We start from the raw sequence: 19,602 nt of genomic DNA on the forward strand, positions 1-19,602 counted from the left end.
GACTAGCATGGGAGGCAAAAAAGTGTCAGGAAAATAATCTGACAGGGTTTTGCACCGTTAGGGACAGTCTCCTGGGGCAAAAAGCCTCTGGAGCAATACCTTTCCTCCACATTAGGCAAGGACACAGAAACCTCTCCACCAGCAACGGAAAAATTCCGATGAAGGGGTTGAGGTTCACTTGAATCTTTCTTTTCAGTGATGTAATAATTCCTTTATATGATCTCCTGCCAGCTTCTTATCTTACCGGGAGGCTGTGCAAGAGGTAATTTCCAGAGTGAATTGAAAGGTGTTAGTGCTGGGAATCAGAGGCCCTTAAATTCTAAGGAAAAGGACTTGCATTTCAGACAACTTCAGGCATCTCAGAAGGTTTGAATTTATCAAGAAAAGTGGAAAAGACAGCAGGAATTACTTCAAAACAGAGTCAATATACTTCTATTGCTTCCAGAAGTGGGAATGCATATTATTGATAGTGGGCTTGACGCTTTCCCCACCTCTGGGAAAGATTTTCTCCTCTGACTTCTTAAGTCTACACAAGTGACTTACAAGGAAATCTTTGCGAAACCTCTAGCCTCGGTGAACACACCCACCAAGAAATCAGGAGTCTGGGCATAGTCCATACATATAAGCCCCATAAGATTGTCTGCCTTTTCTTGTGGATTTCCTGTACGCTGGAGAAACTGTTCCAGAGAGAAACACCTTTTGATGGGGGGGGGGGGAGGGGGGGAGAAAAATCAAAAGGCAGGAACAAAGTATTAATACTACTTCTCTCCACACTGTAGCAAGAACTGAGATCTAAGAGGTGGAAAGCAGGAAAATGGGGAAATTAGGCGGTCAAATCCTGTTTTAGCAATGGTATAGAAGCTTGTTAATTAAGGAGACTCTAAGATCAAGATTACTAAATAATGAAGAGAAATAGTGGGGATTGGGAGTTCCCTACCACCCCCATCCCTACCCCAAACATATGGGAAAAAAAAAATTTGGTTTGATGTCACTTTAGCAGGCAAGAAACATACATCCTAAAACATAACTAATCCAAATAACCAACTCACTTCAGATATACCAGTTGTACTGGAGTTGAAGGCTGGTCACCAAAATAAATCTCATGGAAACCAATTACTCATGCTAGACAAAATTATTTATATGTAAATAAGGTTCTTTTACATACATACATGATGCTGTTGTTGTATGATCTGCATCAACAATCTGTATAACTGAGATCTAGATACTTATCCAAAACTATTACATACAGCATGAAGCTCAACAATCATGCCTCTCTTATCATTACTAAGTCACAATTTCAGGTATTCTTAGTGAAGGAGTTAAAAAAAAAAGCTTTCATCACTATTTGATTTCATTAAAAAGTACCAATAGTCATCCATCATCCAAGAACATTTTTTAATAATTAAAATTATGAGTTTTACAATCTCTCCATGAACTGGCATGGTACTCCCATAGGAGACAAAGCTTGGGAAGGACAGGTAAGTCATTGCATACAGATTTGCATTCTATGCACAGAAGCATATGATAAGCTGCCCAGAGGAGCTTACATTCTAAATTAAACAGAACATAGCAAGTGACGGCAGGAAAGAGTTGGGGATGGGGAGGACAAATCACAGCAAATTAAAAATGTTGTGTCACATGAGTTTCTTTTGGTTTAAGGAAGATGAATAAAATCAGGCCCAAGAGCACTGGAGCTGAGGTTAGCAAAAGAATGGTAACTAAAAGCAGAGAGTTTGGGAAAGTAGGGGGAAGTCTGAGAACGAAGACATGTGGCAACAAAAAGCGGGCTGTTCAAGGCACAAGTGATTGAGTAACAAAGCAAGAGTAGTGGGCCAAGAGTATGGCTGTAGATAGGCCCTACAGCAAGATATATTCTAAAGTAGTTGGTTTACCAGCACATTAGGCATCAGGATAGTGAAGTGTTTTGGCTTATTTCATCTATGACAGTGATATCCAACCTTTTTACACCCAAGATCACTTTTTGAATCTAAGGGCAACCCAGGATCTACCCTGCCCCTTCCCCAAAGCCCTGCCCCACTCACCCTTCCTCCCTCCCCCCCAAATCTCAGTCACTCGCTCTCCCTCACTCACTTTCACCAGGCTGGGGCAGAGGGTTGGGGTTCAGGAGGGGGTGCAGGCTCTAGGTTGGGGTCGAGGGGTTCACACTGTGGGAGGTGGCTTGGGGTGAAAGCTCTAGGAGGGAGTTTGGGTGCAAGAGGGGGTCAGGGCTGGGGCAGCGGGTTGGAGTGCAGGAGGGGGTACAGTGTGCTGGGTCTGTAAGGGGATTCAGGGCTGGGGGTTCTGGAGAGGTACAGGGTGCTGGCTCCAAGAGAGGGCTCAGGGATGGGGATGGGGGTTAGGGTGTGGCCTCCCACCGGGCAGCACTTACCTCTAGCAGCTCCTGGTCGGCAGCGGGCGCAGTGAGGCTAAGGCAGGCTTCCTGCCTACCCCAGCCCCGCACCGCTCCTGGAAGGGGCCAATGCGTCCCAGCAGTCCCTGGTGGGGAGGAGGGGGGGGGGGGGGGCGCGGAGGTACGTGGCTCCGCGTGCCGCCCCTCTCTACAAGCACCATCCCCGTAGCTCTCCCAGCCAAAGGGAGCTGTGGGGGCAGTGCTTGAAGGCAGGAACAGTGTGCGGAGGGAGACACCCCCCCCCACCCCGGGGCCACGCTGGCCGCTTCTGGGAGCGGCATGGGACTGGGGTAGGCAGGGAGTCTGCCATAGCAGCAACCACACTGTGCCGCCGGAGAGCCCGATCGACTGGGAGATCCTCTAGGATCAACCAGTCGATCACGATTGACCGGTTGGTGACCACTGATCTAGGGCATCTAAAATTAGAAGCACCTTCAGTGGAACCAAGGTTTTAGGGAAAGGAAGAGTCACTATCCACTACACTGCTAGAGTATTTGCTGCCTACTGGCCTGAAGATGAAAACCCATGACATACCACCTCCCTAGATGTACCCACAGGGCAACTTTCCAGGAGGCAGCAAATCAGACTGTGAGGGGATGAAGGTATGAATGACAACAGCCACCTTGTATCTAAAACACAGGCAACCGCTCAGGTTCCACTGCCTAAAGACTCTCTTGGAAAAGAACGTAAGATGAATACAATGGATAGCAGAATTTAACACATTGTAAAGCTGACTATAGTAATTTCAATTTAGCAAAATGACACATCATGGTCAAAACACTTGCTAAGTGTTCTCTGGCACTTGCGCTCTATGACTTATCCTATTTTTATAAATGGGTAACATAATACTTTTCTATTAAGTGTGGTGTTGAGGTTTAATTATTGTTTATATAGCACTGAGATCCTCAAATATAGAAAGGTACCATAAGATATTATATGGTATGTTTAGATCATCTAGTCCATCCTCAGACAATGCAAGATTGCTTCCTACCATAGTATTTTATTATATAACAAGAGAATATGAGTGCATTCGATAGGCAGAGGCATAAAATGTATCACATTGTCACTTTAAAGCAATTTTAATAATGTTTCAGGTGTTTAAAATAAATCTCCATCATTTTTAGCCAATACTGTCAAGACCATCATTATATTAAACTGCCTCCAAGAATACATTACTATAGAATTTAAAACATTTAATTACCTGGGATGTTTTTCACAATTCTCCTTGCTCTATTAATGTAGTTAACCTGTAAAGTGAAACAAAAAGATCATCATCTCCTGAGAGGGTTTCTGTAAGGTTGGAACTGTGTTGTGTTATCTTTCAGCATACTTACTTCTAAACATGTATCTAAAAACAGCAAGACTATCAAAAAGGTTTCTTGAACTCTTCAAAATATTTACATAAAAACTCACTATGAAATTTGAGAAGATGTATGTAGATTTAGAAGAATGAATGAACAATACATTATACATAGAACCCTGCACGGATACAAAATCCGTATCCGCATCCAATCCGCAATCTATAAACATGGTCGTGGATATCTGCATCCGCAGATACAGATATCCGCAGATTTGCAAGGCTCTAATTATACCGCATCAGTCATGGAAAAGGGGAATCCTTAAAATGGGAGAAAGTTGATAAATATCCAGTCAGGAATGTGTTAGTACATGAATCCTGCCATTTTGCCAAATACTCACAATTCTGAATCCAAAATTCAATAAAAATATTAGACACTTAAAAGTGTCACTACCATTTTAAGGAAGTATGATCCATACTCTTCTTTCAGCACAACAAAAAAGAAGTAGCCCTGCTGCCTCTGAGATGTAGCTGAGTGAGCAAACCATAATTTGGGTGGGGAGCAAGAGAAAGAGGAACATTTCTCTTTGAAATCTGTCCACTTCGTAAGTACTGTACTAGTGTCAAAGTTCATAAAGAAACTTCTGCCTCTTTTCAACCCAGCCCTTCAAGGCAGCCAGGATGCTATTAAGTTCCCCTTTGCCTCCAATTAACCTTTTCATGTGAAAGTGAAATGCCTAAATAAAATGTATGAAAAAAAGTACCCAAAAAAATCCCTGTTTCTCATCATCTTTGTTCTCTTTGGCATGAACTATTTTCCACAGTAAAAATCTCTTCTTCTGTATGCAACACATAGGGGGCAAAAAAAAAAAACAAAAAAAAAAACCAAAGAGTACTTCTACCATTTTCCCAACAAATCAAAACCATTCTTCACATTCTGAAGTCATGCCATATATAACAGATTGCAACGGAGAAGGGGGTGCAGAGGGTGGGTGTGGAGAGGAGAGGAGAGGAGGGGGAAGGAAAAGAAAAACAAACCAAAAGCCCCACAAGACAGCAAGAGCACATCTATAGGATTCAAACTTAGCAATAAAGTCATAGATTCATAACATGAATATAAGAGTTTACCATTATGAAACCAGTATGCTCTGTTTGTACAAAGCAATCCAGGCATATACATTTCTCATTAACCATGGAATTTTTATTTATAAGGCTGACAGCCTATTCCAGCCATCACCAGTTTTTCCTTCTTACTGTTTCACAAATTGGCTCGAGTACTCTCAGAATATTTTTTTTTAATCTCTACAATGGTATGCTACACATATTTATTGTGTCACTGTTTTTCAACTGTATTAGACAGCCCTAACCCCACCATTAGCTACTTCTTGATCAGACCAGTGTTCTCTAATAATTTTAGTTGTATTAAGAGTTGGTCTTCCAGGAAAGCAAAATTTAAATATATAAAAAACCCATGTACACAGAGTCAGGTAAAGCTTACGATTAACATGTTATTCCAAGGACATAATATTTATTTTTAAAAAAGGACATGTGATTAAATAATTATGAAATTCAATTATTCCGTGTGTAATCAAATTTGTTTTCCCCCAATTATTCAGTTGGATAAAACCAATTCGTTACTCTCAGTCACCTGCATACTTAATGACATGGCAAGCTTCTGAATAAATAAATGTGAAGGTTTTTTTGTAACATGTTTATATATTCGGACTGCCAGCATATCTCATAGCAATAGTCATTTTAAAACTTCATCTGTTCTCTTTCTACTTGTAAGACTGACAAGTGAGAGAAATTTAATGCTAAAATGAGCAGTCTATATTATAGGAAATTGTCTGAAAACTATCAGGTCGCCGTCTATCCTAGGAGTGAGTATAATTCACTCTTCTCTAATCCCTTCACATTGCCAAAGACATAACAGAGTGCTACTTCAATGTATAGTTACTCACCTGCTTCTAAATTCAGACCTCATTTACAGTGGGGGGAGTTCATCAATTGTTGGCCAGCCATTGGTGTGGCTGCATCAGGGCAAACCCCCAGAGCAGACAGGCAAAGCCACTAGAAGATGCAGTTTCTATTGATACAGCTTACTGCGGTTTCTATGTTCGTTCAATAAACATGTTTGGTATTTGGAATGAGGCAGAATGATGTACTCCTCTCATGTTAGTCCATTAGTAACTGAGGATATAAAATACCTACTAGTGATAAACTTTTAAAAACATTTTTTAAAATCAGGCCTGGATAACTTGTACCCAAGAGTCCTAAAAGAGTTTGAAGAGGAGATCTCTGGCCTATTGATGTTAAATTTTAATAAGTTTTAGAATACTAAGAAAATTCTAGAAGACTGGAAGACTCCTAATGTGGCAATCTTCATAAAAGGGCAAGCAGCATGATCTAAGTAACTATAGACCAGTTAGCCTAGCATCAATCATGGACAAAATAATAGGAAAACTGATGTGATTCAACTAATAAAGAATATAATTAATGCCAGTCAACTTGGTTTTACAGAAAATAGGTCTCGTCAAATAAGCCTGATTTCATTCTTTGATGAGATTATAAATTTGGTGGAAAAAGGTAACTGAGTAGATGCAGTAGACTTAAGACTTTGGTAAGGTATTTGATTTAGGACTACACAACATTCATATTTAAAAATTAGTATTATGCTAGCTCATAAGGCACATGTTAAAACAAATAAGAACTGGCTAACTGACAGATCTCAAAAAGTAGTAGTCAATAGGGAACCATCAGCATCAGCAAGTGGGTGTTTCTATTGGGATTCTACAGAGATCGGTACTAGGCTCAGTCCTATTCAACATTTTAATCAGTGATCTGGAAGTAAATATAAAAATCACTGCTGGTGTGTGCACGTGACACAAAGTTTGACATAGTTGTAAATAATTACGAAGCCAGGACAGTCACCTAGAAATCAGGTTCACTTGGTAAGTGGAGTCCATTCCAACAAAATGTATTTTAATATAGTCAAATAAAAAATTACACATCAAACTAAGAATGCAGGCCCTTCCTGCAGAATGGGGAGACTGTCTTGGAGAACAGTGACTCTGAAAAGAATTTAAGGATCACAGCAGACAAGCAACTGAATATGAGCTCTCAGTGCAACACTGTGGCAAAAAGGCTAATATGAGCTTTGGATACATAGACAAGGGACTAGTGAGTAAGAGTAGAGAGATTTGGAAAAGGATTTTGAAAAAACTGGAGAGGGTACAGGAAAGAGCCATAAAAAGGATTCAAGGTCTGAAGACATTGTGAGATAAGACCTAAGTTTAAGCAAATATCTTTAAACATTTTCATTTTCTCTTAAGAAAGCCACTGACTTTTGGCAGAATTATGATATTTTCTGCACATTCACTGGATCACCAGTGGACTTAACACCTAAACTTGGATGCACATTTAAATGTCAGCTGATTTGTGAAAGACACCATCCACATCAAAGTTGGGCAAGAAATGTCAGACTCATTCAAAACTCATACAGATCATTCTAATAGAAGTGGATTTAAGAATTCATTATTGAAAATTAGCACGGTGTGGAAACGAAAATAAGCCTGTAAGTGAAATTTTTTATGAAGTACTTCACTCAATGGCAAGAAAGGATTTGTTGGTCAAAGAGCCTGTTCCTCCCGATGAATAATATTTTATGCAACAGAGGTTGCTATTCTAGTGACCTCTCCCATAAAAACTGGGCAAAGCAACACTGACTAGTTCTCTAGAGTTTCATCTCGCAACCATGATGAGTTGTCATGATGCCAGATATTCAGGGGCACAAGAGAAACATTCAGGGAGATGAGAAATCCTACAGCCACTGGTATTTAATGGCTGATGAGTATAAAGAGACATTACCTCTGGTTTGATTCCTGACATTGGGTTACAAAATCAAAGAGAAAACCTGTAGATATTACAGAATTCTGAGTTTCAAAGTAATGAGCTAAAAACTAATTTCTTCTTTTTTTACAAACAAAAACATCAAAGGATTGTGCAATTGAGAAGAACCCTTGAGGAAATAATTGGAAATTTTTACAACATAGTATTTCCTTATACCACTGACCACAGAAATGCAAACAACTGCACCAAGGAGAGATTTCTTCATTGGAAACAACTGACAACAACCCAACAAGGTTCCATCCTCTTCCACTCCTAGCCGCTCAACATACAGAATGTATTATAGAATAGGATATAGAAGTGTTGTACCATCAAGGCCACAAGATTTCCTTAATCAAATCAGCAGCTGATAGACTTACAAACTCACAAAAACACCCCATCACCATAACCTGGGCTTTAAGGAGGAGGAAAGTAGCTAGAACTTGCCTATGTTTAATTACTAGAGAAGTTAATCTAATAGTTTGGCAACATTTATTTTTGCATTACAATTTCTCCTTGGTTGTTGGTTTATCCTCAAGATGGGAAATTCTGTAATAGAATCACTGAATGAAAAATAGATTGTTACTGAAATAAGTATAAAAAGTGGTACCCACCATTAGTACAGTCTCATTTGCATTATTTTTAACATTAATTTTATTTATTTAGGCTCTCCTAATTATTTTTTTTTTAAGTTTGCAGCAAATTTTGTGGACAATGCACAACATTATAGAAGCCATCAGGAAAAAGCTGAAGATTTTGGCAACTTGGTAGGGGCAAAGGGGGCTTTTGGCCCCCCAAGAGGTAAATTAGGTTTATGATATAGATGAGAAGATGGGTTTCTCCTTTCCTTCTAGCTTGTGGATAGGGTGAGAGGTTTTTGGTTTGTTTTTTGGGGTGGGGAAGAGGGGGGACTTGAATTCCTGGTTTTCTATTCCAGCAGAACTCAACAGCAGCTAGCTGCTCCAGCACTCCCATACAAATCTCTCCAATGCATCCTACAATGGATAAGACCATTATCTTGATGACTGACAGTAAAAGAGTAAAAAGAAGAACAGGAGTACTTGTGGCACCTTAGAGACTAACAAATTTATTAGAGCATAAGCTTTCGTGGACTACAGCCCACTTCTTCGGATGCATCCGAAGAAGTGGGCTGTAGTCCACGAAAGCTTATGCTCTAATAAATTTGTTAGTCTCTAAGGTGCCACAAGTACTCCTGTTCTTCTTTTTGCGGATACAGACTAACACGGCTGTTACTCTGAAACTAGTAAAAGAGTAGTATTGTTGCTACTGAACTTGTCATTAGGTTTCAGAATTCAAAGAGCTATAGTCTCAGGCTATCTGCAGACTCACCACATTAGCAAACACTACCTCCTGGGCACGAAGAAAACCACACATATGTATATAGTTTTTGAGGGCTGGGTGATAGCTGAATGTTTGTTCTTTGTTTAATGACTGGAAGATAGCTAATGTAACACCACTATTTAAAAAGGGCTCTAGAGGTGATCCCGGCAATTACAGACCGCAAGTCTAACGTTAGTACTGGGCAAATTAGTTGAAACAATAGTAAAGAATAAAATTGTCAAACACATAGAAGAACATAAATTGTTGGGCAAAAGTCAACATGGTTTCTGTAAAGGGAAATCATGTCTTACTAGAGTTCTTTGAAGGGGTCAACAAACGTGGACAAGGGGGAATCCAGTGGACATAGTGTACTTAGATTTCCAGAAAGCCTTTGACAAGGTCCCTCACCAAAGGCCCTTACATAAATTAAGTTGTCATGGGATAAGAGGGAAGATCCTTTCATGGATTGAGAACTGGTTAAAAGGGAACAAAGGATAGGAATAAATGGTAAATTTTCAGAATGGAGAAGGGTAACTAGTGGTGTTCCCCAAGGGTCAGTCCTAGGACCAATCCTATTCAACTTATTCATAAATGATCTGGAGAAAGGGGAAACAGTGAGGTGGCAAAGTTTGCAGATGATACTAAACTGCTCAAGATAGTTAAGACCAAAGCAGACTGTGAAGAACTTCAAAAAGATCTGACAAAACTAAGGGTATGTCTACACTACCCGCCGGACTGGCGGGTAGTGATTGATCTATCGGGGATCGATTTATCGCATGTAGTGTAGACGTGATAAATCGATCCCCGATCGCTCTGCCGTCAACTTCTGTACTCAACCGCTGCGAGAGGCGGAAGCAGAGTCGACGGGGGAGCGGTGGCAGTCCACCCCACGCCGTGAGGACGCAAGGTAAGTCGACCTAAGATACACAACTTCAGCTACGAGAATAGCGTAGCTGAAGTCGATGTATCTTAGGTCGAGCCCCGCCCCCCCAGTGTAGACCAGGCCTAAGTGATTGGGCAACAAAATGGCAAATGAAATTTAATGTGGATAAATGTAAAGCAATGCACATTGGAAAAAATAACCCCAACTATACATACAATATGATGGGGGCTAATTTAGCTACAACTAATCAGGAAAGAGATCTTGGAGTCATCGTGGATAGTTCTCTGAAGAGGTGCACGCAGTGTGCAGCGGCAGTCAAAAAAGCAAACAGGATGTTAGGAATCATTCAAAAAGGGATAGAAAAATAAGACGGAAAAGATCTTATTGTCCTTATATAAGCCCATGGTACGGTACGCCCACATCTTGAATACTGCGTAGAGATGTAGTTTCCTCATCTCAAAAAAGCTATATTGGCATTAGAAAAAGTTCAGAAAAGGGCAACTAAAATGATTAGGGGTTTGGAACAGGTCTCATATGAGGAGAGATTGAAGAGGCTAGGACTTTTCAGCTTGGAAAAGAGGAGACTAAAGGGGAGATATGATAGAGGTATATAAAATCATGAGTGGTGTGGAGAAAGTGAATAAGGAAAACCTAGTGAGGAGGGCTTTAAACTAGGTTCGACGGGGACAGGTGAGCAAAGCCCACAGGTAAGTGGGGAACATGGAGACCGGGGAGATGGGTCGGAAACGAGAGGGAGTGTGGGCTATATTGGCAGAGAGAAAGGAGAGTCAGGACAAAACTGGGAGGAAAGATCAAACCAGTATCTTAGATGCCTATATACAAATGCGAGAAGTATGGGGAATAAGCAGGAAGAACTGGAAGTGCTAATAAATAAATACAACTATGACATTGTTGGCATCACTGAAACTTGGTGGGATAATACACATGATTGGAATGTTGGTGTGGATGGGTACAGCTTGCTAAGGAAGGATAGACAGGGGAAAAAGGGAGGAGGTGTTGCCTTATATATTAAAAATGTACACACTTGGACTGAGGTAGAGATGGACATAGGAGACGGAAGTGTTGAGCGTCTCTGGGTTAGGCTTAAAGGGGCAAAAAACAAGGGAGATGTCATGCTAGGAGTCTACTACAGGCCACCTAACCAGGTGGAAGAGGTGGATGAGGCTTTTTTCAAGCAACTAACAAAATCATCCAAAGCCCAAGATTTGGTGGTGATGGGGGGACTTCAACTATCCGGATATATGTTGGGAAAAATAACACAGCGGGGCACAGACTATCCAACAAATTCTTGGACTGCATTGGAGACAACTTTTTATTTCAGAAGGTTGAAAAAGCTACTAGGGGGGAAGCTGTTCTAGACTTGATTTTAACAAATAGGGAGGAACTCATTGAGAATGTGAAAGTAGAAGGCAGCCTGGGTGAAAGTGATCATGAAATCAGAGTTTGCAATTCTAAGGAAGGGTAGAAGGGAGAACAGCAAAATAGAGACAATGGATTTCAGGAAGGCAGATTTTGGGAAGCTCAGAGAGCTGATAGGTAAGGTCCCATGGGAATCAAGACTGAGGGGAAAAACAACTGAGGAGAGTTGGCAGTTTTTCAAAGGGACACTATTAAGGGCCCAAAAGCAAGCTATTCCGCTGGTTAGGAAAGATAGAAAATGTGGCAAAAGATCACCTTGGCTTAACCACTAGATCTTGCACGATCTAAAAAATAAAAAGGAGTCATATAAAAAATGGAAACTAGGACAGATTACAAAGGATGAATATAGGCAAACAACACAGGAATGCAGGGGCAAGATTAGAAAGGCAAAGGCACAAAATGAGCTCAAACTAGCTACGGGAATAAAAGGAAACAAGAAGACTTTTTATCAATACATTAGAAGCAAGAGGAAGACCAAAGACAGGGTAGGCCCACTGCTTAGTGAAGAGGGAGAAACAGTAACAGGAAACTTGGAAATGGCAGAGATGCTTAATGACTTCTTTGTTTCGGTCTTCACCGAGAAGTCTGAAGGAATGCCTAACATAGTGAATGCTAATGGGAAGGGGGTAGGTTTAGCAGATAAAATAAAAAAAGAACAAGTTAAAAATCACTTAGAAAAGTTAGATGCCTGCAAGTCACCTGGGCCTGATGAAATGCATCCTAGAATACTCAAGGAGCTAATAGAGGAGGTATCTGAGCCTCTAGCTATTATCTTTGGAAAGTCATGGGAGACGGGAGAGATTCCAGAAGACTGGAAAAGGGCAAATATAGTGCCCATCTATAAAAAGGGAAATAAAAACAACCCAGGTAACTACAGACCAGTTAGTTTAACTTCTGTGCCAGGGAAGATAATGGAGCAAGTAATTAAGGAAATCATCTGCAAACACTTGGAAGGTGGTAAGGTGATAGGGAACAGCCAGCATGGATTTGTGAAGAACAAATCATGTCAAACCAATCTGATAGCTTTCTTTGATAGGATAACGAGCCTTGTGGATAAGGGTGAAGCGGTGGATGTGGTATACCTAGACTTTAGTAAGGCATTTGATACGGTCTCGCATGATATTCTTATCGATAAACTAGGCAAATACAAATTAGATGGGGCTACTATAAGGTGGGTGCATAACTGGCTGGATAACCGTACTCAGAGAGTTGTTATTAATGGTTCCCAATCCTGCTGGAAAGGCGTAACGAGTGGGGTTCCGCAGGGGTCTGTTTTGGGACCGGCTCTGTTCAATATCTTCATCAACGACTTAGATATTGGCATAGAAAGTACGCTTATTAAGTTTGCGGATGATACCCAACTGGGATGGATTGCAACTACTTTGGAGGACAGGGTCATAATTCAAAATGATCTGGACAAATTGGAGAAATGGTCTGAGTTAAACAGGATGAAGTTTAACAAAGACAAATGCAAAGTGCTCCACTTAGGAAGGAAAAATCAATTTCACACATACAGAATGGGAAAAGACTGTCTAGGAAGGAGTACGGCAGAAAGGGATCTAGGGGTTATAGTGGACCAAAAGCTAAATATGAGTCAACAGTGTGATGCGGTTGCAAAAAAAGCAAACATGATTCTGGGATGCATTAACAGGTGTGTTGTGAGCAAGACACGAGAAGTCATTCTTCCGCTCTACTCTGCTCTGGTTAGGCCTCAGCTGGAGTATTGTGTCCAGTTCTGGGCACTGCATTTTAAAAAAGATGTGGAGAAATTGGAAAGGGTCCAAAGAAGAGCAACAAGAATGATTAAAGGTCTTGAGAACATGACCTATGAAGGAAGGCTGAAAGAACTGGGTTTGTTTAGTTTGGAAAAGAGAAGACTGAGAGGGGACATGATAGCAGTTTTCAGGTATCTAAAAGGGTGTCATAAGGAGGAGGGAGAGAACTTGTTCACCTTAGCCTCTAAGGATAGAACCAGAAACAATGGGTTTAAACTGCAGCAAGGGAGGTCTAGGTTGGACATTAGGAAAAAGTTCCTAACTGTCAGGGTGGTTAAACACTGGAACAAATTGCCTAGGGAGGTTGTGGAATCTCCATCTCTGGAGATATTTAAGAGTAGGTTAGATAAATGTCTATCAGGGATGGTCTAGACAGTATTTGGTCCTGCCATGCGGGCAGGGGACTGGACTCGATGACCTCTCGAGGTCCCTTCCAGTCCTATAATCTATGAATCTATGAATCTATGAAAAGTTATTTACTTGTTCCCATAATATAAGAACTAGGGGCCACCAAATGAAATTAATGGGCAGCAGCTTTAAAACAAATAAAAGGAAGAAGTTCTTCACACAGCGCAGTCAACTTCTTGCCTGAGGAGGTTGTGAAGGCTAGGACTATAACAGGGTTTAAAAGAGAACTGGATTAGCCAGGCTGGGTAAGGAATTGTGTCCCTAGCCTCTATTTGTCAGAGGGTGGAGATGGATGGCAATAACGGTAATATTATCATATCAACCAACAAAGAACTCAGAGTGTTCAACCATCTGTGTCGCGTTGATGTGGCTCTCACATTGAAGATTTTTTGCCAAAGTGGCCCCCACTTCAAAAACAGTAAAGAGCACTGGTATAGGGAGTGCCTTACACTGTTCAACAGGCGTCTTTTTAGAAGCTAATTAATACATGTCACTGAAATAATAAAGGGAGTTTCAACCAGCTGTCATCCAGGGGTGGCCAAACTTATTGCCCTCTGAGCCACATAGGACAATCTTTAGAAGTTCGAGAGCCGGTCCACACCTGCCAGGGCCCTGGGCTTCAGCCTCACTCCAACTGAAGCCCCAGTAGGCATGCCCCCCAGGGCTGAAGCCATGAGACCCCCCTCACCACTGGGCAGAAGCCCTACCCCACCACAAGGCAGAGGTCCCAAGCTCCCCTCCCACCCCCAGAGTCTCATAGTGGAGAATCTGGGGGGGGTCCACAAGCTGCATTTTAACTATGAAAGAGCCACAGTTTGGCCACCCCTACATTAGAAGGATGACACTCAGTGCTGGTTATGACATGGGGAGAAAGTGTGGGAATGTAAATAGGGGTCAAATGGGAGCATCATCAGGATTCAGACAGGGAACAGCTGGAGTAAAGATGTATTGTTGGTATTTTAACATACATTTGTTGTTACAGATTTGCAGTGCTTCTTTGTGCCAAAGCTGGACACAGGACTGCAAATATACAATATTCACTCCCCCACACCTGCAGTACAAGAGAGGGCACAGAGTTACAGAATGGAAAACAGATGGAAACAGAATGATGGAAACAGAATAAGAGGAGAGAAGTTGCCAGGAAGAGACCCAAACAATTCTCAGAAGGAAAGAGGCTGGAGGTGAAGGTGTGCATGCGTGCAATTATATAGCTATTATTTGCCAGAAAAGGACGAAAAAAAAAATACTAATTCTACCTAAAAGTAAGTTGTATGAAAGTGTTTTGGCTCCCAATCTAATTAAAGAGTGCGAGTTTAATTGATAGCCAAAGGAAATGTTAAAACCTCCTATATGAAATTTTTATATTCCACATTTGACTGTGTTCAGGGATAGATAGGGAAGAATTGTTCCTGACTCTCTCCAAAAATCAAGTGAAACTGCAGCTCTGATGTTCTGTAAATGGACAAGCTTCCACATAGAGTTTAAATATGACTAGGGAGAAACTTATGCTCTGACGATGCCTTGGGAAGAAAAGATTAACATTACAAATGAAAAGATGCATTATATACTAATTTGCTGGATAACAGGAAAAGCACTCATTCCATATATGCAATAATGGTGAAATAGGAGACGCAGTTTGCTAGAGGTTATTAAAAGGAAAACTGAACATTCAGAAATTTGTTTAAACTTCTGGATTTCTTGCTCTTTACCTCTGTCAAAAGAACATGTATTGTATTCTAACAGCACAGACTTAAAAAAAAGTATATTCACCCTATTTAAAATTTACTAATTTTTATCAGCATGTAATATTCTGGTTTAAGATTCCAATTGTCAGACTTCAAAACCTTTCTGTAGTGTGTTTTCTCCTAGATCTTTTGATATTACAACAGGTAGAGCTATTATGTTTCACACCAGAGGGCAGGGGCCTGATGGGATTCCTTCAGATATAGGGTTACATTGTGGTTTTCAAACTACTGCTTAACTAAGGTGGTGCAGGGGGGCACCATACCAGCACAACAATTGCGGGGCATTCTGTTAGCAGAGGAGAGAGACAGGCAGAAAGCATCTGTGGGTGCAGAGAGAGAAGTCACAAGCACAGATTGACAACACTTCACCCTGTAAAGGAGTACAGCATGCCAGAGGTCAGCATTTGACTCCCAGCCTTCTCAAGCAGCTGTGTCATTAAAAAATGTTAAAAGAAGCAAAAAGCCCAAACCTGGATCTCCAGAGTAAGAGGAGAACACACATCACGTCTGATAGAGCCCCTGAAGATTACAATTTCCTGGGAGAAGACTCCTTGTTTTTTTCTGTCCACTTTTACCTTTCGTTTTCTATTTACTGTCCCCTGATATTTTACTATTTTCCCAGGCACTTGACAGCTTTGCTAGGGTTAGATGGGGAAATTTACTAAGGAAAGTGAAGAAGATCCCTGTTCTGCAGCCCTAGGAATTATGGGGCAGTAGTTGTTCTGTGTTACCCAGATAGCTGGTAAACTTTAGAAGGTTTGGAAGCCTTTTTATTAAAATATGGAACATCAAGACACACTAGTGGAGTGGTCCCTAAACTGTGGGACCACTGAGCGGGGACAGAGTAAAGTTCAGGGGAGGAGAGGGTGCCACATAGCTCCGCCCCCAGCCACAGCTCTGACCCCCTCTCTGCCCCCAGGCCAGCTACGCCTCTAGCCTCAGCTCCTCCCCCTTACCCAGTTCTGCCTCCAGCTCCACTTTCGGTCAAACCTCCTCTACTGAGCCAACTATGCAATAACGGAGGAGAGGCATGGACTGATTCCATTACTAGTGGGGGGGGAGGGGCGGGCGGGGAAGAACCCACAACAAGTGTCTGTCCTGCAGACCACAGGTCCCAAGCCAGTAATAAATGCAAGAGACAAATATACACTTTAACAGAATATAGCTATTAAGCTATCTAATGACAAATCAAAGTATCATCAGTACTTTTCTGGTTATTTTCCTATATATTTAAGGTAACAAAGCACCACCTAATCTACAAAAGCACTGTACAGGGATACACTGTATATAACTCACTGATTATAACCAGACATGCCAAACTCGCGGGAAAAAACGCAGAAATTGTGCTTGTTTTTGGTTTAATTGGCTTGTGAGTTGCTTGTTGGCTAGTTTTTGGCTTGTAGCTTGTTACTTTTTTATTTTTTTAAATCGGCTCCTGGCAAGCAGGAGCAAGGGGGGGGGGTGTCAAGTAGGGGGAGAGTCAGGGGTACACAGTGGACTCACCACAGTCCCAGACTGCACGCTGGAGGGATCTAGACAGAGTGTTGGGGTTCTTAGGGATTGGCTTGTTTTGGCTTTGTTTTGAAATGGGATGATCTTGATTTTTGGCTTATTGTGAAAGTCGTGGTGCTTATTTACTGTGTGAAAGTTGGCAACTGTGATTATAACCTCTCTTCTTAACAGTCTTACGATTAATACCAATATCTTAGGAAAAGCATCTACTAAAGCTTTTCAATCTCATTTTGTTGACAATGCCATACAGAGGATTACTCAGTTTTAGATTACCCAAAATATGCAGGCTTTAAAGCAAGGCAGTATTTAGAATACACCACATATTTCTGTAATGAGGGCTGGATAATGGAAAACTATGCAAAAATGACTTGCTGGTTTCATTTCAATTCATCCCCCACTATTTTCTCTACTGAGCCACCGCACCAGGTTATAGTTTCTTGCCATTTTGAACATATACTTAAGCAAAATCTTGTAATTCTTACTCAGGCCAAGCTTCCATTGCAATCAATGGAAGTTTTTCCTAATTACAGACCACACAATTTCACCCTTAGAGAGATAATTGCTTGAAATTATAGAAGGATACTGAACAGTTTTTAAAACTTGCTAGAGATTATTTTTTCTGTCTCAGTTTAAAAACTTGTTAAAAATAGTTAATTTTTTATCATAAACATTAACAGATTATCTCATTTTGAACAGAATACTTGAAGATTTACCTCATCAAACATTTACTAAAGCTGTCACATCCTAAGGGTTTGGTCAAAAAATGAACTGAATCTAAGTTGTTCAAATGCATACGATTTCACTGAAAAAGGTTCTATGGATTCAGAAAACAGTCATTTCTAGGGATACACAGTACAATCATGAACTGAGGCAGAATCTAACATACACTGTGCCTGTCATACAAGTTGACTATTTTCTCTAATACAACTGAATCTTTCCCATGTAATGGGCTACAGAAAGATGATAAAGTTGTAGAATAAGTCTGAATTAAACACACATTAGAAAATGGAAACTAGATAGTGGGTGTATTTTGATAAGTTATCTTGAAGTAAAAGAATAAAAGGTTTCATCTTAAATTAGGCAATTCCACACTTTATAAAAAAGACAATTGTAATGAAACATCACTATGATGACAAAAAGTGTGCAGTAAGTGGCTGATGCAAAAAAAGTTTCCAAAATATATGAAATTTTGAGGGAGGGTCTTGCAAGAAACCATATACCTTCCTGGAGATAGTTTGCATCAAAATGAATCTTTTACAGTGTTGTAATGAAATATTACTGATATAAGTTGTCAAGCTTATAATCAGACTCTAAATATTGAAAATGTTTCAAGTTGCTACATTTCTAAAATAGCCAAATTTACTGATATGTGTTCTGAGCTCAATAATTCTCACTATTCATTATTAGGCATGAAAGTGAAGACTGAATAATCTATAAGTCTAGGATAATAAAATGACACTTTGTAAATGTTCTGAAGTAAGATTCTGTAATAATGCATTATTACACCAAACTAATACAGTTCTTCAGTATGAATTCAGTAAAGGGAATGAGTGAAAAGGCCTGTGTGTGAAGAGGACAGCACCGGAACTTAAGAAAATGGATACTAGTTGCACCCCTCAAACCTTCTATGTGACCCTGGCCAAATCATTTGAATATCACATGCCTTGGTTTCCCCATGTGTAAAATGAGATTAATACGGATTTCAAGGCGGAAGGGGGTTGGTCAGGCTTAATTCATTAATATTTGTCAAGTGGTTTGAGATCCCTAGATGACAAGTGTTAGATATGCAATATACAAACGTCTATTAGTGTATTTTTGTAACGATTGTCAGTGGCTCCCAGAGCATTGGTTGAGTGTCCTTTTATTCTAGTTTAGGGGGGAATAATCAATATAAATACATTAAGCTTAAACAAATACCATCAAATATTTATCCATATTTAAATAAGTAAAATTGGGAGCACAGAGACCACCTCTTATATAGTATTTTACATCTTCTAAATGCTATACAAATATTAACCAATCCTTTTGGCTCTCAAGTTTACTTTAAAATTCCAAACAAATTTGGAAGCATCCCAGTACTAATTTTTTTTAACTCCCTTTACGCAATGCTGCCAGATTTTCAGGATCCAACAATTTTCTGGTTTTAATTTCTGCTGAAAAATGGTCAAAACAGCCCCGTCACTAATACAGAGACTTCCTGACTTCTCTCCTCCTCTGACTGCATATCTCCTCCCATCTCCTAGCCTTCCGTACCCATACTCTCACCCCATCTCACTTTTCTATTGAGCCTCTCACTCACAACCGGTTCTTTCCTCTCCCAGTACAAGCATTCTGTATTCACCCCACATCTAAAAACCACCATCCCCCATGCCCCGCCCCCACACAATCCTTCAACGCCTCAGCCTCAAACTACCATACAATCTCTCCTCTACCCTTTTTATTTCCAAATTCCATTCTCAACCTGAGACCACTTGGCAGCTTTTGAAATTGTCAATGATAATTGATATCCTGTCCTGTTGGCTTTCATGACTTCATCCTCTTATTCCTTCAGTGTTTTATCTGGTAAATCATAATCCTAACTCCCTGTTTCTGTAGATGTCGCCAGCAGCTCTGTCCTTGGCTCCCCTCTTATCTCTTGGTACTTTTATCCACAAGTATGGCTTTGACTACCATCTTTAAGCCAACGACTTCCCTAGTGATAAGCTGCCTCATTCATCTAATCCAGTACTTTGACCTCTCTCTGCCATCCTTAAAAGGGGGAGAGGGGGGGAGAGATAGTTCAGTGGTTTGAGCATTGGCCTGCTAAACCCAGGGTTGTGAGTTCAATCCTTGAGGGGGCCACTTGGGGATCTGGGGCAAAATCAGTACTTGTTCCTGGTAGTGAAGGCAGGGGCCTGGACTCTATG

The 19,602-nt window shown here is 40.7% G+C and overlaps 1 protein-coding gene across 12 annotated transcripts in view; it reads right to left on the reverse strand.

Annotated features, from left to right (window-relative positions):
* ADD3 (adducin 3) overlaps window positions 1-19,602 on the reverse strand; it is a 169,314-nt gene that overhangs the window by 98,336 nt on the left and 51,376 nt on the right. For all 12 annotated transcript variants that reach the window (XM_054033710.1, XM_054033708.1, XM_054033705.1 and 9 more), the window contains one exon: window positions 3,612-3,657. The gene's annotated coding sequence lies outside the window, so the exon portion shown is untranslated. The remainder of the gene's footprint in view (window positions 1-3,611; window positions 3,658-19,602) is intronic.

The sequence above is a fragment of the Malaclemys terrapin genome, chromosome 7, assembly GCF_027887155.1.
Source record: "Malaclemys terrapin pileata isolate rMalTer1 chromosome 7, rMalTer1.hap1, whole genome shotgun sequence".
Lineage (NCBI taxonomy): Eukaryota > Metazoa > Chordata > Testudines > Emydidae > Malaclemys > Malaclemys terrapin.